Source organism: Humulus lupulus, chromosome 1 (assembly GCF_963169125.1).
Source record: "Humulus lupulus chromosome 1, drHumLupu1.1, whole genome shotgun sequence".
Taxonomy (NCBI): Eukaryota; Viridiplantae; Streptophyta; class Magnoliopsida; order Rosales; family Cannabaceae; genus Humulus; species Humulus lupulus.
The window spans coordinates 7531631-7543139 of NC_084793.1; positions in this window are offsets into that span (position 1 = coordinate 7531631).

Below are 11509 nucleotides of genomic sequence, written 5' to 3' on the forward strand. Positions count from 1 at the left end.
CTTATTGTTATTCTGGGTAGAAATTTCACCTTATTGCCGCGCCTAACTTATTCTGAGGGTTTGGTCCCGGTTCCAACGGCCTGGGCTAGACCCACTGACTTATCTTGCCAAGTTTTTAGATCTAACCGCCAAGTTTTTAATCCTGGCTCCCAAGGCCAGGGCCAATGGGGCTAAGTTTAACTTGGAACCTTGTTCTCTTTTTATCAGCTTTAGGCCATGGCTTTGCCCTGGGGCAAACCGAATGCTTCTATCTCTCGGACATCACTCGTCCGGAGCGGGACGAGCCTTGGGCTCGGTCCTCTTTATATTTATACCCTCGGACATCGTTCATCCGGGGTGGGACCGGCCTTGGGCTCGGTCCTCTTTATATTTTTACCCCCGGACATCGTTCATCCGGGGTGGGACCGGCCTTGGGCTCAGTCCTCTTTATATTTTTATCCCCGGACATCGTTCGTCCGGGGTAGGACTCGGTCCTCTTTATTTTATACCCCTGGACATCGCTCGTCCGGGGTGAGACCAGCCTTGGGCTTGGTCCTCTTTATATTTATACCCCCAGACATCGTTCATCCGGGGTGGGACCGGCCTTGGGCTCAGTCCTCTTTATATTTATACCCCCGGACATCGTTCGTCCGGGGTGGGACCGTCCTTGGGCTCGGTCCTCTTTATATTTATACCCTCGGACATCGTTCGTCCGGGGTGGGACTGGCCTTGGGCTCGGTCCTCTTTATATTTATACCCCCAGACATCGTCTGTCCGGGGTGGGACCGGCCTTGGGCTCGGTCCTCTTACGAACCGGGGCTAGCCTGAGCTTGTGCCCCGCCGGGTAATCGCTTATACCCGGGATACCCCCCGCAAGTGAGCGGAGACTGGTCTGAGGTCACTTGAGAAAGATTAACATTGTTTTACAATATTCCTTTATGATGTTTTGTACACGCCATTTTCATTGTTTGAAAAAGGGTCGCCCTGAGGCGTACATTGTTTACAACGAAAATATTAAACTGGGAACCGCTCTCCTGACTACTGATAGTATTTTGCAGAGATGCTCTGCATTCCAGGCTCGCAGGACTTCCGAGCCATCGAGTCACTTTAAGCGGTATGCCCCGGGGCACACCTCGTCCTGGATCTCGTACGGCCCCTCCCAATTTGGGCCCAGAACCCCCACTCCCGGGTCTTGAGTAGCAGGGAAGACTCTTCGCAAGACCAAGTCACCGATTCCAAACTTTCGGCCTTTGACTTTGGAGTTAAAGTGTCGTGCGATCTTGCCTTGGTACATCTTTAGCTGCACCTGCGATTCCTCCCGAATCTCCTCGATGAGATCTAGCGATTCTTGGAGTAAGGCGTGGTTCTGGGTGGGGTCATACGTGTCTCGCCAGTGAGATGGGATGGTCATTTCGATGGGGATGATGGCTTCGCATCCATAGACCATGGAGTAGGGGGTGTGGCCGGTTGATGTCCTCTTGGTTGTCCGGTAAGCCCATAGTACGCGGGGCAGTTCCTCGGGCCATTTGTTCTTGCAGGCCTGGAGTTTTTTCTTCAGCGTCCCCTTTAGGATTTTGTTCACGCCTTCTGCCTGCCCGTTTGCTTGGGGCCTGGAGACTGTGGAGAAGCTCTTGACGATACCGTGCCTTTCGCAAAAATCCGTGAAGTGGGCGTTGTCGAACTGCTTCCCGTTGTCGGACACTATTTTGTAGGGGAGGCCGTACCGACACACTATGTTATTGATGATGAAATCTAAGGCCTTTTTGGAAGTGATTGTGTTCATGGGCTTCGCCTCAACCCACTTCGTGTAATAGTCCACGGCCACGATGGCATACTTTACCCCTCCCTTCCCGATCGGGAGGGATCCGACGAAATCGATTCTCCACACTACGAAGGGCCAGGGGCTAGTCATCAAGGTTATTTCTGTCAGGGGGGCCCGTGGGACCTTCGCGTACCTCTGGCACTATTCGCATTTGCAGACGTAGTCAATACAGTCTTTCTTCATGGTTGGCCAGAAGTATCCTTGGCGCAGGATCTTCTTGAACAGGCTGGGCCCGGCTGTGTGATCTCTGCAAAAACCTTCGTGCAATTCATGCATGATGGCACTTAGCTCCATCCCGGACACACACCTGAGGTAAGGCATGGATAAACCCCGGCGATAGAGTTTTCCGTCCATCATGACATATTGGTGGACTTGGTATTGGAGTTTCCTGGCTGCGGCCCTGTCTGCTAGAACCTCCCCGGATATCAGGTAGCGGATAAGCGATCCCATCCAAGATGTGGAGTGATCGATGGTGTGGACTATGAGGGCCCTGATCCTTGGGACGAGGAGATGGTTGACGGGGACCAGTCCGGCCAGCTCTGCCTCGACGTCAGTGGCCAGTTTCGCTAGTGTATCCGCGAAGACATTTTGCTCTCGGGGGATCTAGCGAATGGAGTGCTTGGTGAATGCCTGTAGCATTTCTCTCGTCTGGGTCACATAGGCCGCCATTCTCTCTCCTTTAGTTTGATATTCCCCCCAGATTTGTCTGACAACTAGCTGGGAATCGCTGTAGATTTCTAGGTTCGCTGCCCCTACCTCCCGGGCCAAACGCAGCCCGGCTAGGACAGCTTCATGCTCCGCTTTGTTATTCGACGCCTTGAACTGGAAACAGAGAGCATTTTGTAACTGGTGTCCCTGTGGTGATACTAAAATGATCCCAGCCCCGGCCCCGTTCTCATTCGAGGCTCCGTCCACGAAGACCTTCCATACGGGTGCCGCGGGGGCCCTGGGAACACTGTCTTCCTGAGATACCCCGGAACATTCAACAATGAAATCGGCCAGGGCTTGCCCCTTTATAGACACCCTAGGGACGTAGGATATATCGAACGGGCTTAGCTCCATGGCCCACTTCAGGAGTCTTCCCGAAGACTCGAGCTTCTGTAACACTTGCCGCAGGGGATGGTTGGTCAGGACCTTTATGGCGTGGGCCTGAAAATAAGGCCGAAGCTTTCGGGATGCCATCAGCAGACAGAATGTCAGCTTTTCGATTAATGGGTACCGAGACTCAGCGTCCAGCAATCGCTTGCTTACATAGTATACCGGGAGCTATGCCCTTTCTTCCTCTCGTACCAACGTGGCGCTAATCGCATGCTCGGTCACGGCCAGGTATAGATACAGAGGCTCCCCTTCTACCGGTTTCGCCAGGATTAGGGCTTGGGCCAAGTGTTCTTTCAGCTTACGAAAGGCCTCTTCGCATTCAGCTGACCATTCAAAACGCTGGCTTCCCCGAAGGACGTTGAAGAATGGGATGCACTTGTCTGTGGCTTTGGAAACGAAGCGTCTCAAAGCGGCTATTCGCCCCGTCAGGCTTTGTACGTCCTTATGCTTCCAGGGAGAGGCCATATCAATCAGTGCCTTGATCTTATCTAGATTGGCTTCTATTCCCTGGAAACTCACTATGAAGCCCAGGAACTTCCCGGAGGCCACGCCAAAAGTGCACTTTTTGGGATTCAGCTTCATCCTGTACTTCCAGATGACTGCGAAGGCCTCCGCCAGGTCATCCGAATGGTTCTGGGACGTCTTGGACTTGACGAGAATGTCATCGATGTATACCTCCATGTTTTGCCCTAACTGGGCCCGGAACATTCGATTGACGAGCCTTTGGTAAGTTGCTCCGGCATTCTTCCGTCCGAAGGGCATGACTATGTAGTAGTAAATTCCCTTGTCAGTTTGGAAGCTAGTGTGCTCCTGATCTGCCACGTGCATAGAGATCTGATTGTAGCCGGAGTAAGCATCCATGAAGCTCAAGATCTCGTATCCAGACGTAGCATCCACCATTTGGTCAATCCAGGGCAGCGGGACAGGCTTTGTTGAGGTCTGTGCATGTTCTCCACGTCCCGTTCAGTTTCGGCACCAAGACGGGATTGGCCAGCCACACGGGGTACACAGCCTCGCGTATGAAGTTGATGGAAGATAGCTTCTCAACCTCCAGCTTAAGGGCCTCGGCCCTCTCCGTCCCCAAAGGCCTGCGTTTCTGGCGGACCAGGGTCGCGTTTGGGTCAATACTTAATGTGTGGCAAATGATATTGCGGTCGATCCCAGTCATGTCTGAGTGAGACTAGGCCAGGATATCCTGGTTTCCCTTAACTTGGGTGATGATGGTGGCCCGAACGTCTACCGGCAGAATTTTTCCAACTTGGATGATCCGGGTCGGATCGGTGTCGCTGATGCACACCTCTTCTATCTCGTCCATTGGTTCCAGGACGCGGTCGTCCCCTATCCGCAAGTCCAGGTCATCTTCTTCCCGGACCATCCTCTCAACAGGTGGGGGGGGGGGGGGGGGAATTGGTTCGATGAAGTCCTCAACGGGTTCTTCCTTGATCGTGTATATGGGCTGGGCTGACACATGGTAGCACTTTCGGGCGCTCTTCTGGTCTCCCCAGACAGTTCCTACCCCTCCGTTGTCGCATGGGAACTTCATGCAAAGATGACGGATGGAGGTGATGGCTCCGAACTCGACCAATGCGGGCCGGCCAAAGATGACGTTGTAAGCGGTGAGGCAGTCCACCACTACAAAGGTGCAGAACTTGAACGAGTGCTGCAATTCACTCCCCAGCGTAACGGGCAGCTGGATCTTTCCCATGGGGAGAAGTGCATCTCCGTTGAAGCCGTAAATCTGGGTTGGGCACGATGCCAGATTCGCTTCAGTCAAGCCAATGGCGGTGAAAGCGGGCTTGAACAACAGGTTGAGGGAGCTCCCGTCATCCACCAACACGCGGGACACCAACTTGTTGGTGATTTGAGCATCTATGACCAGCGGGTCGTGGTGCGGAAAATGGACACTGCGGGTGTCGTCCTCCGTGAAGGTGATGGGAAGGTTCATCAATCTAGGGCGCTGAGCCGGGGCCTGGACGAGGGCGCATACCTCCTGATCGTGGTCTAGCTCGCTTAGGTAGCATTTTTGGTCATTCCTGGACGGTCCTCCCAGGTGAGGTCCACCCAAGATGGTGGCCACATGTCCGTCAACTCGAGGGGGTACCGCCCCAGAGGGGTAAGGCATTCCGGGGCCGGGAACCTGCGCGACGGGGGCCCCCTGAGGGGCCTGCGCTGTGGGTTCCTGTGCATACCCTCCCTGAGGGGGGTATGCCTGGGGCGTTCCCAGGACCGTGGGTTGTCTGGGGCTTGCTGATAGGCCTGGGACTTCCACGGGCATCCTAACCCACTAGTGGAGGTGCCCCAGCTTAATGAGATTTTCGATCTCATCCTTGAGCTGCCGACATTCTTCGATGGTGTGGCCCACATCCTTATGATAGGCGCACCTTTTGCTGGTGTCCCTCGGATTCCTTCCCCCTTTGAACATGGGGCTAGGCTTCCGGTAGTGAACCGCCCTTTCTGTGGCCAGGTAGATGTTCTCTCTGGTGTCCATCAGATTGGTATATTCTGAATATTGGGGCTCGTAGCCCCTCTTTCCCTTCTTGACCGGCTCGGGCCGGTTCTGGCCTCTGCCAAATCGCTTCCCCCGGGAAGGGTGCACGCTCGCCTCAGTCACTCCTGCCTGTGACTATTGGGCCCCAACGGGGGCGATGCTGTGTCCTGCCGGCACGACGCCATAACCGGAGAAGTGGGTGGATTGGGCTGGGGCATACCCTGAAGTGGCAGGGCCATACACCGTAGGAGTGTAGCTGACCCCAGGTGCGACGGCCGGTCCCGGGGCAATGGGGGGCGCGGCATAGGACTGTGCCGAGAACTGTCCCCCATATCCCGAGAACGCCTGGGGGACGGGCTGCAGAGCCGGAGGCCACCCGAAAGCCTGGATCTGAGCTTCCTCCCAGTTGATGAACTCTTCCAGGGTAGCGGCCTTGCTACTCTGCATGTCATCCCAAAGGGAGGACCCGGCCCGGATTCCGGACTGCAGCGCCACCAGGCGTTGTCCGTTGTCCACTTTCATCTTGGAGGCTTCTTCAGTGAAGCGCTGGATGTAGGCCCTCAGTGTCTCCGTGGGGAGTTGCTTGATATTTGCGAGGGTGCTGATCTGCATATCCATCCTCATGGCAGCCACGAACTGCTTGCAAAACACTGACTGCAGCCCGGACCAAGATTGGATGGATCCCGACTTAAGTCTCTTCCACCACTCTTCGGCGGGATCGCCCAAAGTGATCGAGAAGCAGAGGCACTTGCCGTCGTCACTGAAATGGGCCACTGTCACGAGCCGGTTGTATAGGGACAGATGGTCCCTGGGGTCGGTGTTTCCAGTATAGGCGGTGAGGCTTGGCATCTTGAACCCCTTGGGGAGTATGGCGTACAGGATATGCCTTGCTCAGGGCTCTTTATCCTCTTCATCGGAGTCAGTGTCCACGCCTTCTTTCTTGCGAACCAAACGATCCGTGACCCTTTTCAAAGCGGCCAGCTGCTCCATGAGCTGCCTGGTCGTGCCATCTTCTAGGGGGATTCTTTCGTTCCTCCTGTCGTTGATGTTGTTTCAGAGGTCTCCACCTCGGGGGAGGATCTTTTCCTTGCGGGCCCGCTCTTTCTGAGCGTTCAGTCTGTCGCGTAAGTCTATCCGGGACGTATCATCCCCTGAACTGAGGGCATGACATTCCTCGCTGTGAGGCCACTCTCGACGGTTCTTGTTAACCGAGGCACTTGGGTGCAAAGGTCTTTCCCGCCCGTCTCGCCCTAAGGCGTGCCGAGGCTGTGCGTTTTGCGGCCGCGTCCCCTGTGGATCGATCAGGTGGCCTCGTCTTGGGACGGGGCGCACTCTTTCTTTCCTAGGGAGCGGCCGGGAAAGGGTCCCAGCCTTTGCGACGGGGGTGGTCTTTTCTTGGGTCTTTCCACTGGCCTTCTTTTTCTCCCTGTCCGGGTTTCCTGGAGCTGGCTCAGGAAACGTCTCCGGGGGAGGGCTTGGGCTTGCTCCTTCGGGGACCCCAGCTCGCGCTTGTGGAGCGGGCTGCTGCACTCCTGGAAGTGGGCCAGTCGTGGGCTTGGCTGTCGGACTCTGCACGGCTATGAATGCTTGTAGGGCTTGGAGGGACTCGTGCATCCGTCGATGCGCCTCCGCTTGCTCAGCGATCCTGGCCTCCTGGTCCAGGACCTGCTGCCTCAGTCTAGTCACTTCCAGATCCTCCTGGTTGGGCTCTCCTTCGGGGACCTCGGGATCCGCAGCCTCGTCGTGGTACTCCCCCTCATTTTCCTTTTCGTAATACTCCTCATTCTCCTCTTCGTACTCTGTCCCATCTTCGTAGTTTTGTGACTCCTCATGGTGAGACATTTGAGGAGGCGCGTTCTCGGGCGGATCCTGAGGGGGATGCTGCGAAGGTCACGGGTCCCCGTTGCCCTGTTCGGGATTGCTAGGGTCGAATGTGGTGTGTCGTGTGTTCACCATTGTAGTAAAGGCTTGACTTCAGCACTAGATTTTTTCTGCTCTCAATGAAAGCACCAAACTGTTAACCGAGATTTTCGAAAACTATACTAATGAATATTAGCTAAGACTAATGATATGGAATTTAAAGGATTAACACAGGATTTTTACGTGGTTGGGGCGTTAATTAGCCTTAGTCCACGAGTCAGTTGTATTAGAGCTTGGAAAGTCTTTTACAATGGAGTTTCTCTCTATATTTTGACAGAGTAATTGTATACGAGTCGAAGATAGATCCTTTTTCCAATGTTCTATTGCCCGTATTTATAGGCTCATGGGAACACTAGGTCTGGGCCGGGTATGGCCCGGGCCCATCAAAGATATGGATACTCTTGGCCTCTCTGGTGGAAGCCCAATATAAAAGATAAAACATACACAAAATCCAGACCAGTTAAGGCCCAATAAGGTGGCCCAAGAACTATATTTCGCCCGACAAAACGGTGCTCTTGGTCTGGACATTTCGAGTTACGAGGCAGATTCAAGGGACAAGACCAGTCAGAGTACTTGGCAATGAAGATCTGAAAAAACGGCGTGCAATCCCAAGGTGGCCTTTTCTACAGGTGAAAAGTAGGGACAAAATCCATGCGGAGTGGGGCGGCTTCAGGGTCCTGGACGCTTTTTCCACCAACCGAGGACGACGTGATCCGGGTTCGTTTACCTTTGTCCCTCTTCATTTACCACAAGCCCGGACCGTTACCAGGCTCCGGGACCAGGCACATATACCAGCGGGGGTCCGAGCTGTCTGCATGTCTCCCGGATAACTGTCCCGGATAACCATACCGGACCCCCGTCTGGCCGAGAATTGCACTAGGCCCGTGCCCCCTTGGATATTCCCATACCAAGAGGCCTTGGGCCGGGCCCACGTTTTGAATTCCCTGACCATGGGCCTGGACGGTCGTTTCGGAGCCACGCAAGAAATGGGGATAACAATAAGCATGTCCTCTACATATAGCAATAGGTAGATGACTTCTTTAATTTTGGACCCCTTAAAGTATAGACATGTATCATAGTAGCTTCTTACAAAACCCCTTTTGTTCATGAATGCATTGAATCTCTTATTCCACTGTCTTGGGGACTGCTTTAGTCCATATAGTGTGTTATACCCAGATTTCGAGCCATGTTAAATGTGACCTCGAAAGCTGGATTCGCAGCGAATGAACTCGTAAAGTCTGAAGTATGTTTCAAGACTAGACATCGAGCCTACAAAGCTGAGACGACTTCGAATATGATGGCCTCGAAATTCACACGATCTCGAAGGGTAGCACCCAAGATGCATCTATCCTCAGGGATGACCACGGATAGGGGGTTCCGAGCCTGACGCGTGTATGATCTCGAAAGCCATATGACCTCGGGAGATGTCATTAGCTCGAAAATTGATGAGAGACCTGGGAGAATAAGGTCTTGTAGATATTTGATAATAACCTTGAACATCCACAAGTGTTATCCACAAGAGACGTGGTCTACATTTATTACTGTAAATCCCCTAAAATCATGGGATATTATTTGATTAGTTATACGCCCCCTGGTCTTCAGGGGACGTTTCCTTTTATATTGGATTACAAGTATTTAAAGCCATTTTATTTATTTGCACAAAAAGGGTAACTACCCAAAATATGCGGGATAGTATTCTGCATTCTTCTCTATAAATAGAGAGGTCATGCACCATTGTAAAGGACCGAATTCCTGATGCTGGAAAGAAAACTCTGAAGAATTCATACTTGAAGAATTTTCAGAGATCATCTTGAGCTTAATAAAAAAGACTCGTGGACTAGGCAGATTTAAATGTTGAACCACGTAAAAATCGTGTTTTGTATTATCATATTTTTATTGGCCATTACTAGTTATTGTTTACGTGCTCTTCTTTCACTGTTGACGAAAAACGGCGTCAACATAGTGATTTGATCAGTTTGCACACCATGTTTTCTTTTTCTGCAACTTTGAACCCTTTAGGTTGTTCCATGTAAATATCTTCTTCTAGTTCACCATGTAGAAAGGTTGTAGTAACATCCATCTGGTCCACTTCTAAGTCGAACTGTGTAGCAATGGCTAGCATGATCCTGATAGTTTTGCACTTAACAACTGGTGAAAAAAATTCAGTGAAATCAATACCTTCCTTTTGTGTGAAGCCCTTAGCAACTAGCCTAGCTTTGTACTTTACTGTTTCCTGTTTGTTTCTTCCTTCCTTTAACTTGTATAACCATTTACATGTAACCACATTCTTGCCTTTAGGTCTGTCTACTAGTCTCCAGGTTCTGTTCTTCATCAGAGAGTCCATTTCCTCCTTCATAGCTTTAATCCAGTGTTTTGAGTCTTTGTCTTTTATAGCATCTTCATATGTATCCGGTTCTATTCTGTCTAGACCCATAGCACTCACAAAGGCATAAGCTAGTACCTCTTCCCATGCATTGAAGCTGAACTTCTGGTTGGGTTTAGGAATCCTTTTAGTTCTGTCTCTAGTTAGCTAATAGTCTGATAGGGTTCCTAGCTCTTATTGTACTTCTGCAGTATGTTCCACCTGATTTGTATGTTCCTCTAAATTCTGGTCTAGTTGGGCAGGTTCCTCTTACACATTTTCTTCTTGTTCTTGTTCCACCTGAACCAAGTCGGGTTCAGATTGTGTTGTCCTTGAGTGACCAGCTTCTGTTTGGTAGTTTATGGTAGTTCCTGCTTGGTTAGTGTTCATAGAAACATCTGCACTAGAATCATAGTTAGTAACACATGGAAAAATGTCTTCTTTGAAAATAACATCTCTACTAATAATAGTTTTAAAACCAGAATTCTCTTTAACCCATAACCGATACCCTTTAGTGCCCTCAGGATACCCTAGGAAGACACACTTTAAAGCCCTAGGCTCTAACTTGCCCACACTTTGGTGTGCATAGGCTGCACAACCAAATACTCTAAGATTAGACAGATTAGGTGGCTTTCCCAACCACATTTCCTCTGGGGTTTTACATTCTATTGCACTTGATGGACACCTGTTTACTAAATATGCAGCAGTTATAACAGCTTCCCCCCAAAAACTTTTGGCTAACCCTGATTGTTGTAATAAACATCTTACTTTGTTCATTAAGGTTCTGTTCATCCTCTCAGCAACACCATTTTACTGAGGGGTTAACCTAACAGTTTTGTGCCTTTGGATACCTACTTCTCTACAATATGAATCAAATTGGTCATTGCAGTATTCTAGGCCATTATATGTTCTTAGGGTTTTAACTTTGTGATTTGTGAGGTTTTCTATGAGTGTTTTCCACTGAATAAACTTTTGAAAAGCTTCACTCTTATGTTTGAGTAGAAAACCCACACTTTCCTAGAATAGTCATCTATTATAGCCATAAAGTAGGAACAACCCCCATGTGTAGAAAACTTTTCTGGACCCCATAAATCTGAATGCACATATTCTAAAATTTCTTTTGTTTTGTGTGTGCCAATGCTAAATTTTAGCCTATGATGCTTACCAAGAATACATGATTCATAGAAGTCAACACTACTCACTTTATGCTTACCAAATAGGTTTTGCTTACTCAGAATTTGTAGCCCTTTTTCACTGATATGCCCAAGTCGCCTATGCCACAGTATAGCTTTTTGATCTTCATTTGCTTGAGTTGTTGTGTTATTGCACTGAGTTACTGGTTCCCCTTGTAAGTAGTACAAACCTTCATGTTTGTGTCCCTTTATGATGGTCATGGCTCCTTTACTTAGCCTCATGGTACCTGCCTCAATTTTGCTTACAATACCCATATCATCTAGAACACTTATTGAAATTAGGTTTCTAGCAAGGTTAGGAACGTACCTTACACCTATTAGTGATCTAGTGACCCCATCAAACATCCTAAAACTTACTGTCCCAGATCCTTCAATTTGACATGTTTGATTGTTGCCTAGAATGACTTTTCCACCTGATGAGTCCCTATAATCAGTTAAAAATTGTTTAGAATTAGTCATATGGAAAGTACAACCTGAGTCTAGGATCCAATCATCTGTGAATGTTGTAGCAACTACATAGACTTCACCACTATCATATCTCTCACTTAAATTTGCAGATTGGTGTTCTGTCTTGTGTTTAGATGAGTGGTAATCTGACTTGTTTGATTCAGAATCTTGTCCATCTAATCTGAACTTGTTCTTTCTTT